The following is a 9,695-nucleotide window of genomic DNA, read 5'->3' on the forward strand; positions in this document are numbered from 1 at the left end:
TATAGTTCAGGTGTAGAAGTCTTTTGGACTTTTAGAGAGGTGAGAAAATTGAGGGTGGGGGAGGGACTTTTGGAAGGGTGTGTGGATTGGGATTTAGGAGATGGGGGAGGGGATAGGTGAAGTGGAGGAAGAATACAAGGTAACAGAGATGGGATAAAAAAGAGAGGTTGAGAAAGAAAATAGAGAGTAAAAAAAAGATGGAGGGAAATTTACACATAGTAATTACAACTTTGAATGTGAATGGAATGTTTATAGTTTATGGCAGCTCTCTTTGTGGTGGCAAAGAACTGGAAATTGCAAGGGAATGGCTGAACAGGTTATTGTGTATGTTTGTGATGGAATACTGCTGTACTATAAGAAATGATGAGTTCATTGATCTTAGAAAGGCATGGAAAGACTTGCATGAAATGAAGAGTGAAGTGAGCAGAACCAAGAAAACATTGTATACAGTAACACCAATATTGGGTTTTTTTTTGCTATTTTTTTTTGTAGGGGGAAGGTAGAGCAATTGGGGTTAAGTGACTTGCCCAAGGTCACATGGCTAGTAAGTGTTATCTTAAGTGTCTGAGGTTGGATCTGAACTCAGGTCCTCCTGACTTCAGGGCCAGTGCTCTATTCACTGTGCCACCTAGCCCCCCCCTGCAATATTGTTTTAATAACCACTGAATAACTAAGTCATTTTGACTATTCTTAGATATACAAATTAAAAATAAAGGACATATGAAGAAATATGCTATTTGCATTCAGAGAAAGAAATGATAAACAGAAGTATGTATAGAATAATTTTACATATAGATACCTATTTGTGTCTAATAGTAGCCATCTCTAGGGTGGGGAGGTGAGAAGAAAAAAAGAAATTTATGATAACTTCATTGTATATTTGGAAGGAATAGCAAGTTGTACATGGTAAATTCTCAGTTTCATGTGGGATCATCTTTTTATTGTACTGTTATGGAAATACTTGCTTTGTCTTCCGTGAATTGAAAATAAAATAAATTTTAAAAGAAATAGTTCAGGCAAGAGGCTGAGGGCTTTTCCTAGGATGGTGGTTGTGGGAGTGGAGAGAAAGAGGGTGATGGATGTGAAAAGAGAAACAGAATCAACAAAATTTAAAAACTGATTGGGTACAGACAATGAGGAGGAGGGAAGAACCCAAGGGGACTCAGAGGTTTTTAACCTGGAGGACTGAGAGGACAGTATGGATCTCTGGCCAGAGCAGAGCATAGCAGGACTATCCCCTCCATAGTCCTGGACACATTGCCTCTTTTTATAGAATCTAAGATTGCATTAGCTTTTGGCTAATTTTTCTCCCTAGAGAATGCAAATTTCTTAAGGGTTAATTAATTAATTAATTTCTTAACTATTTCTTACTGTTATTCCCTGTACCTAACAGAGACCCTGGTATATAGTTGTCACTTAATTATTGTTAATTTATTGGTTATTAGAACAATCTCTGATTAATACAAAGTCTGCAATCTATTTACTGCCAGTTAATAATGGCTGACATTTATTTAACACTTAACAATTTGTAAAGCTCTTTATACATATAATCTCTTTTGGTCCAACAAGCCTACAAAGAATGTGCTATTATTACCCCCATTTTACATGTGAGGAAACTGAGGCTGAAACTCTTGCCCAGGGTCACCCAGCCAGTTAAGTGTCTGAGGTAGGTTTTGAATTTGTCTTCCTAATTCCTAACTGCCTCCATCTTATACTTGTGAAGTTAATTTTTTGAATTCACATGTAAGACTTCCCATTTATTCCTATTAGATTTCATCCTAACCTAAATCTGATCCCAACATTCTAACCCTGAAAGAATTTATTAAATCCTATTATCTATCCCTCTTAGGTTTGTGTTGTCTGCAAATTGCAAGTTACGTTATCTACACCTTTATCCTGTCATTTTTTTTCTTTTAAAATGTTTTATTGATGCCTTTTGTATTTACATCACGGTCACTTTTGTAACTTTCTCCTCCCTCCATACAGGTACGCTGAAATCCTCCTTGTAACAGTGAAAAACAATTAAGCAAAACCACCTGAAACAGTAACCACATATGACAATATTTACAACATCGTGCCTGTGTAGACTTCCATTTCTCTGTCATGAAGAAGGAAAGTATGTTTCATGATTTGTTATCTAGAGTCATAATTGATTTTTTATTTCCTTACAGTTCAGGTACCCTTTAGTCTGTCTTTATCTCTCTGGCCCTCAGTTTCTTCACTTATAAAATGCAGGGATTAGAACAAGAGGCTTCTGAAGACCCCATCCAGCAGTAGATTTACCATCCTATGGTCTTATGTTTATCCCAAGTAATTAAAAAAATGTTAAGCATCATAGAGCCAAGCATAGATTCAAAGGGAATTCTATTAAAGACCTCCTTCCAAGGTGCCATTAAAACAGTCAGTCAACAAAATGCATTAAGAACCTTCTATGTGCCAAGCACTGTACTAAGTATTAGGGGCACAAAGAGAGGTGAAAGAAAGTCTCTGCTCTCAAGCAGCTCACAGTCTAATGATGGAAACAAGACATATGCAAGAAAAAGTGGAGATGACCAACATAGGGAAGACACTAGCATTATGGAGGATAGGGAAAGGTTTCTTGCAGAAGGTAAGATTTTAGCTGAGAACAGATGAAAGCCAGGAAAGTTAGGAAGTAGAGATGAAGAGGAAGGATATTCCAGGCATTGGGAACAGCAAACAAAAATGCCCAGACTTGGGAGATTGAGTGTCTACAGAGAGGAACAGCAAGGAAGGCAGTGTCATTGGATGGCAGAATACCTGGGGGAAAGTTGTAAGGATTAAGAGGATTGAAAAGTAGGAAGGGACCTGGTTACCGAGGGCTTTAAAAGTCAGAGGATTTTATATTTGATCCTGCAGGAAAGAGAAAGCTACTGGAGTTGATTGAATATGGCAGTGATGGTGGTGGAGTCACATGGATAGACTTATGCTTTAGAAAGTTCAATATAGGGGCGGCTAGGTGGCGCAGTGAATAGAGCACCAGCCCTGGAGTCAGGAGAACCTGAGTTCAAATTTGACCTCAGACACTTGACACAATAACTAGTCGTGTGACTTTGGGCAAGTCACTTAAGGATAGTGGAAGGATAGACTTAAGTGGAAAGAGATTTGAGGTAGGAAAACCCATCAGGGTATTGAAATAGTACAGTTATAAGGTGATAAGGGACTGGACCAAGGTGATGGCAGTCTCAGAAGAGGGAAGGAGAATGAGAGATGTTAGAAGGTGTTAGAAATGACGGAACTTGGCAATTGATTGGTTGTGCGAGTGAGAGAGAGAAAGGTGTCTGGGAAGACTACCCTCCCCAGTAATAGGAAAGTAAAGAAGGGGTTTTGATGGGGAAAGATAATGAATTCTGTTTTGGACATGTTGAGTTCAAGATGTGTATAAGAACCATTAATGACTCTTCTTTAAGTCTGACCATTAACCAATTCCAAATTGACCTAACTGCACTGTTGTATAGCCCATATCTCTGAATGTTTTGTACAACAGAATAAGAGAATCCATTAAATAAAATCTAGGTAAACTATATCTACAGCACTCCCTTGACCGACTAGTCCAGAGACCTTGTCCAAAAAAGGAAATGAGGTTAGTCTGGCATGACCTGTTTTTTAAAAATACATTTTTATTATTATCTCATGTTTTTACATTACCTATATTTCCCATAGCATATCTCTGCCAACTAGTTTTAGTTCATTTGAAGTTTTAGCACTCCTGAAACTATATTTATAGGTTAATGCCGCACTCTTGGATTCATGCTCCATTTCCTACCTTGGCTTCCATATTCTGTATATGATTAAAAAACAAACCCACCACCACATGTAAATTAGTTCATAAGTTCCTTTTGCATTCTCATAGGTATCTTTAGACAGTTCTCACTCTTCCATCTGATCCAAATTGTTTCTGTTTCTCTTCAGAATTTGATTCTTAAGAGCTTTTTGCCCCTCATGTCTTTACTTACCCTTTAGGATTTTGGGCCATAAGATCCTTTCTCTGTACTCTGAAATAATTTCCCCCAAATCCTACCTCCATGCCAGACTATGACTAGCTTTCCTCTCCCCTTCACAAGTCTTAAAATGAAGTACCCTCTTGCACCCAAGGTTCCCATTATATTTCTTCTCTTGTAAACAGATCTTCTCTTTTGGTCAGAATAGGGTCTAGAACAACAATGACTCTTGTCAGGCCAAAATAATCAATTAAGGCAAATCAAGAATTAGAAAGAAAAAGCCCAGCAATATAATTGATGTTTCCCATCATTACTATGTCATCTTTCTGAGTGAGACTCATAGTCTAAATCCTCTGTCTGTACCAGTGACATGTTGAACATTCATAATATAATTTCTATTTTTGCTTCCATTGACCTTCTCCCAAATGATCACCACTCTGCTCTACTACTCTGGCTCCTAGATTGTTCCACATGACCATATGTCCTCAATATATAAAATCTTCCTTCTTTCTCACTTTTCACCTATCTAGTATCATTGAATAAAGAATATTCTTTTTAAATTAAATTTTATTTTATTCAATGACCAAAAATCAACTTTTTTTTTCCTTGACTCCTTCCATCATTGGAAAAAAGAAAAGAAAAAAGAAAAACAAATCCTGGTAATTAGTGTCTAATCATGTAAAACAAATGACCATATTAGCCCCATCCAAAAATATTTTATCTCTCTGCACGTTAAGTCCATTACCTCTCTCTCAAGAAGTGGGTAGCATGGGGCGGCTAGGTGGCTCAGTGAATAGAGCATTGGCCCTGGAGTCAGGAGGACCTGAGTTCAAATTCAGCCTCAGACACTTAACACTTACTAGCCGTGTGACCTTGGGCAAGTCACTTAACCCCAATTGCCCAGCCTTTCCTCCTCCAAAAAGCAAAAAAAAAAAAAAAAGAAGTGGGTAGCATCCTTCATCATTCGTCATATAGAGTGGTTGGTTCATCATTGATTGATCAGAGTTCCTAAGATATTCAAAGTTGTTTGTTTTTATAGTGTTGCTATTATATACATTGTTCTCCTTGTTTTGCCCACTTTAACTCTGCATCACTTCATACACATCTTGCCAGGTTTCACTGGAACTGTCACTTTTGTCCTTTCTCATATGTGAAGTGCTTTATAGACTTTAAAGTGCTAATAATTATTATTATTACTATTTCATTACAATCATATGCTATGATTTAGTCAGCAGTTCCCCAGTTGATGGGCACTCCTTTGGTTTCTGGTTCTTTGCTATATCAAAAAGAGATACTTTGCATATATATATATATATACACACACAGATATACATATACATGCATATGTATGTGTATATGTATACATGTACACACACACACACACACACACATATATATATCCTCCTTTTTCTTGAACTCTTTAGTGTATAGTGGTAGTATTTCTGGGTCAAAGGGTAGGCATAGTTTAATGACTTTCTGGGCAGAGTTCTAAATTCTTTCCAGAATGGCTAGACCAATTTACAAGTCCATCACCAGTGCATTAAATATGTGCCGTTAAATATGTTTTCCTATAGCCCCTCCAACATTTGTCATTTTTTCCTTTTTTATTTGCTGATCTGCTGGATATAGGGTGGAACCTCAGACTTAGTTTGCATTTCTTTAATGATTAGTGATTTTTTCGTATTGTTATTGGTAGCTTGGATTTCTTCCTTTGAAAACTGCCTGTTCCTATCCTTTGATCGTTTTTCAATTTGGGAACAGCTCTTATTCTTACAGAAGCAGAACAAGTGAGTGGGAGTAATTTGAAATCAGTCTGGAAAGATAGGGCTGGAACCACATTATGAAAGGGAATTAAATGTTCCTCAAAACAAGTTTGCGTTTATCCTAGAAGCAATAGGGAGCCACTGAAGCTTTTTGTGCAAGGGAGAGATCTGTTAGATTGGTATTTTAGAGATATCATCTTGGCAACTATGCAAAGGATGGATCGGAGAGGAGATTGGAGACATAGAGACCAATAAAGAGATGTTACATTTATCCACCTAAGAGGTCATGCTAGAGCATTGACTATAGAATTGGAGAGAAGAGGTTGGAAATGAGCTAAGATTTTTAGCATGAACTGGAGATAATAAAGCACCAGGGAACTATAGAAATGATTATTTCAAAAGAGGCAAGGGTGTGTAACTGCAGGGCTGAATCAGCTCATATTATAGAAGACGTTGGTAATAATTGCCTAGCAACGAAAGCGTCAAGCCAGGTTAATGTCACCAACACTGACTCAGCCTCCCCTAACAAGGCTAAAATGTTTTCTCAATATTTATGGTTTTACAGACATGTCAATTCAGACCCATAAACCATAATAAAATGTATGAACCATGGGCCAGCTTGGGAATACAATTGCTCTATGATTATTGCTTGCCTTTCACATACACAAAACTTTGGCATGGATATAATTCTCAATTATGCATTAGTCAAGTCAGTAAAAATGAAAGACCATGGATGAGGCGGTCCTCATGATCCCTAGAAAGAAGGACACTCCTTATGTTCTTGCCCAGTGATTCTACAGGCTAGGATCAGAATAGCAGTAATAGGAGAAAAAGTTATAGAGAAAAATTAAGTCCTAGAGGGAGAAGAAATTAATCCAGTTATGTGAAGACTTGCTTTTGAAGGAAAGTAAACCAATAGTATACATTTCATTCTGATTATAGAAGACGGCATCTGGTACATACATTTCTGTTGACAAAGAATTAGTGTGTTTGAGTCTAAGAGATTTGGAGATTGATAGACCCTGGTGTTTGCATCGCTGGTGTAGTGAGACTGGTTTCACCTGTTTGTGACTGTTAAACTCTTACTCATCAGTGCAGAGATTACTTAAGCCTATTTTCCCAGCAGTCTATGCTCCACACCATTTTTATCCCATAATAGGTATAAACAAAAGCTATGCACCTGTGGGATACTGGCAAAAGAGGGGAAAAACGGAAAACAATTTGGAATAGAAAATAGGTGCTTACACAGGGGAGGACTAAAATTTCAGCCTTTTATCTACTAGAAGAAAAAATTAAATGGGGGTGGGGGTGGGGAAAGGGGAGAAAAGACAAATTGGAAGAGGGGGAAGGGAGGCAGGAGAGCCACCTTTTCAAAGCCTTGGTCTTTGGGTGTTTTCTTTTGTTCTTAAATTCTAAAAACTCTTTAAAAAATGTTTTTAGGAAATGAGTTCATGGATTCAATGCACAGAATCACAGATTTTCATAGTAGGAGAGGACTCCAATAGTCATCTTGTCCTACTTGTCCCTGCCCAAGAATCTCCACTGTATGTTCTTTTTTTTTGGAGGGGGGAAGGCAGGGCAGTTGGGGTTAATTGACTTGCCCAAGGTCACAGGGCTAGTAAGTGTTAAGTGTCTGAGGCTGGATTTGAACTCAGGTTCTCCTGACTTCAGGGTTTGTGCCCTGTACTGCCATTCACTGCACCACCTAGCCGCTCCTCCACTATAACATTCTTAATAAGTAGATATCCAGTCTCCACTTAACCTCTAGTGAAGGAGAACTCATTACCTTCCACAGAAGTTCATTCCACTTTTGTTTAGCTCTAATTATAGGACGTTTTCCCTTACATCAAACTAATGTCTTCTACCTACTGTTCTTATTTCTACCCTGGAGGTTCAAACAGAGCAAAAATAATCTTTTTTTTCCCCCAGATTTAAATATTTGAAAACTGCTGCTTTCTGTTTGGTCTCTCAGACTCAAATTTTTTTCCCACTGTAATCCAACCTGTATCCAGCTGTCAAATTGATCTTCCCAAAGCATAGTTCTGACCATACCACACTGCCTTCTTTCCCCTGGACTTCAATAAACCTCAGTGGCTCTCTATTACCTCCATTATCAAATGTAAAATCCTCCTTTTGGCTTTCAAAGCCCTTCCTAAGCTGACCTCTTCCTACCTTTTCATTTTTCTCATTTATACCTTTCTCCCCTCCATGTACTATACATATACTGGTCTCCTTATCGTTCCTCATATTAGACACACTACCTCCTAACTGAGCATTTTCTCTGGCCGTCCCTCATGCCTGGAATTCTCTCCCACCTCGTGGCCTCCTCTTGGTCTCCCAGTCTTCCTTCAAGTATCAGCTGAAGTCCCGTCTCCTATAAGAAGCCTTTCCTGGCTCTCCTTAATTTTAGTGCCATCTATAAGATCACCCCCAATTTATCCCGCACATAGCTTGTTTGGCCTTAGCTGTTTGCATGTCGTCTTCTGCTGTGAGCAGACTATGAGCTCCTTGAGAACAGGAAGTGTTAATTTGCCTTTCTTTGTGTCTCCAGCGCCTAGCACACTGCCTGACCGACCCATAGTGCCATTTCCCTCTTCCAAGTCTTCTCTGTGTCATGCTAAACGTCCTCATTTCTTCCAGCTCACCCTCATATTCCATGATTTTCAATCGTTTCACCATCCTAGTCACCCTCCTTCGGACACGCTCCAGCCTCTCATCATCTTTAAAACCTACCCCCGCAGTCACATTGTGCAATGACTGCCTTTGATAGACTCGGCTCTTCTCAGCAATGCAAGGTTCTAAGATAACTCCAAAAGGCTCATGATGGAAAATGCTATCCACATCTAGAGAAAGAATTATGGAGTCTGAACGAAGATCGAAGCATACTATTTGCTCTCCCTTTTTTGTGTGTGTTTTGTTTCTTCTTTCTCATGGTTCTCATCGGTTATAATTCTTTATAACATGACTCATGTGAAAATATGTTTAACATATATGTATATGTAGAACCTGTATCACATTGCAAGCTGTTTTGGGGAGGGGAGAAAATTTAATGCTCAAAAGCTTGTGGAACTTAATGTTGTAAACTAAAAATAAATAAATACATTTTTAAAAGATCTACCCCCAGAACTTGATAACATCTTCTACATAACTATTGCTTTTATTGCTCACAAACTGGTTAGGACAGTCAAACAAGGATTTGGCCACAAAACTGTTAATTCAATGACCATGTAACGGGGTCGAAGACTCTGAAACTGTCTCCATCAAATACCTTTTGCAGATGGAGATTTTCAAGGGGTTTTTTTCCCCTTAAATTTAGCCTAGGCTTGTCTGGTTATGTCCAATTCACTTAATATTGAGGGAGGTGATCTTGGTGGGCCTTTGGAACATGTCTATCTTGCTTCACATGGAGGCCTGCATCCCCTACTACATAGGTGATGGTAGGCTCCTTTGCTTGGCATTTTGAGCCAATGGAATTGATTGTTTTGACTACCCTTATCTGCTGCATCCAGAGGGTAAAGATCACAGTTCACCCACAACACAGGTGCCATGAACTGATTTGGTGAGATGGGAAATGCTCCCTTCCCCCGTCCTTCCTCTTTTACCTCAGCTCTAAGAAATGGGCCTGGGCCAGTGTTTGTGTCTGTTCTGTGTTGTGTGTCCTTCCCAGTTTCAACTGATAGAGGTGATCTCCAAGGAGCTGGTACCTAGAAGTTTGAGACATGAACAGCTTGGAACTAAGATTGTAAATGGCTGGCCACCTGGCATGGAAACCGAGAAGTCAAAGTGCCTGGGACTTGAGTCTGAGAGGGAGGGGTTGGACTTGGAACTAGGACCAAACTCTATAGGAACCAAGCTGAGCTACGGACCTAATTCCTGTCTCTCCAGAGACTCAGGTGGAACAAAGGGGTTGGGGGAGCAAGTTTATATGTGTGTGTGTGTGTGTGTGTGTGTGTGTGTGTGTGTGTGTGTGTGT

The sequence above is a fragment of the Petaurus breviceps genome, unplaced genomic scaffold (genome assembly GCF_028583685.1).
Source record: "Petaurus breviceps papuanus isolate PSGF00001 unplaced genomic scaffold, PetGlider_PUasm1.0 90692, whole genome shotgun sequence".
NCBI lineage: Eukaryota > Metazoa > Chordata > Mammalia > Diprotodontia > Petauridae > Petaurus > Petaurus breviceps.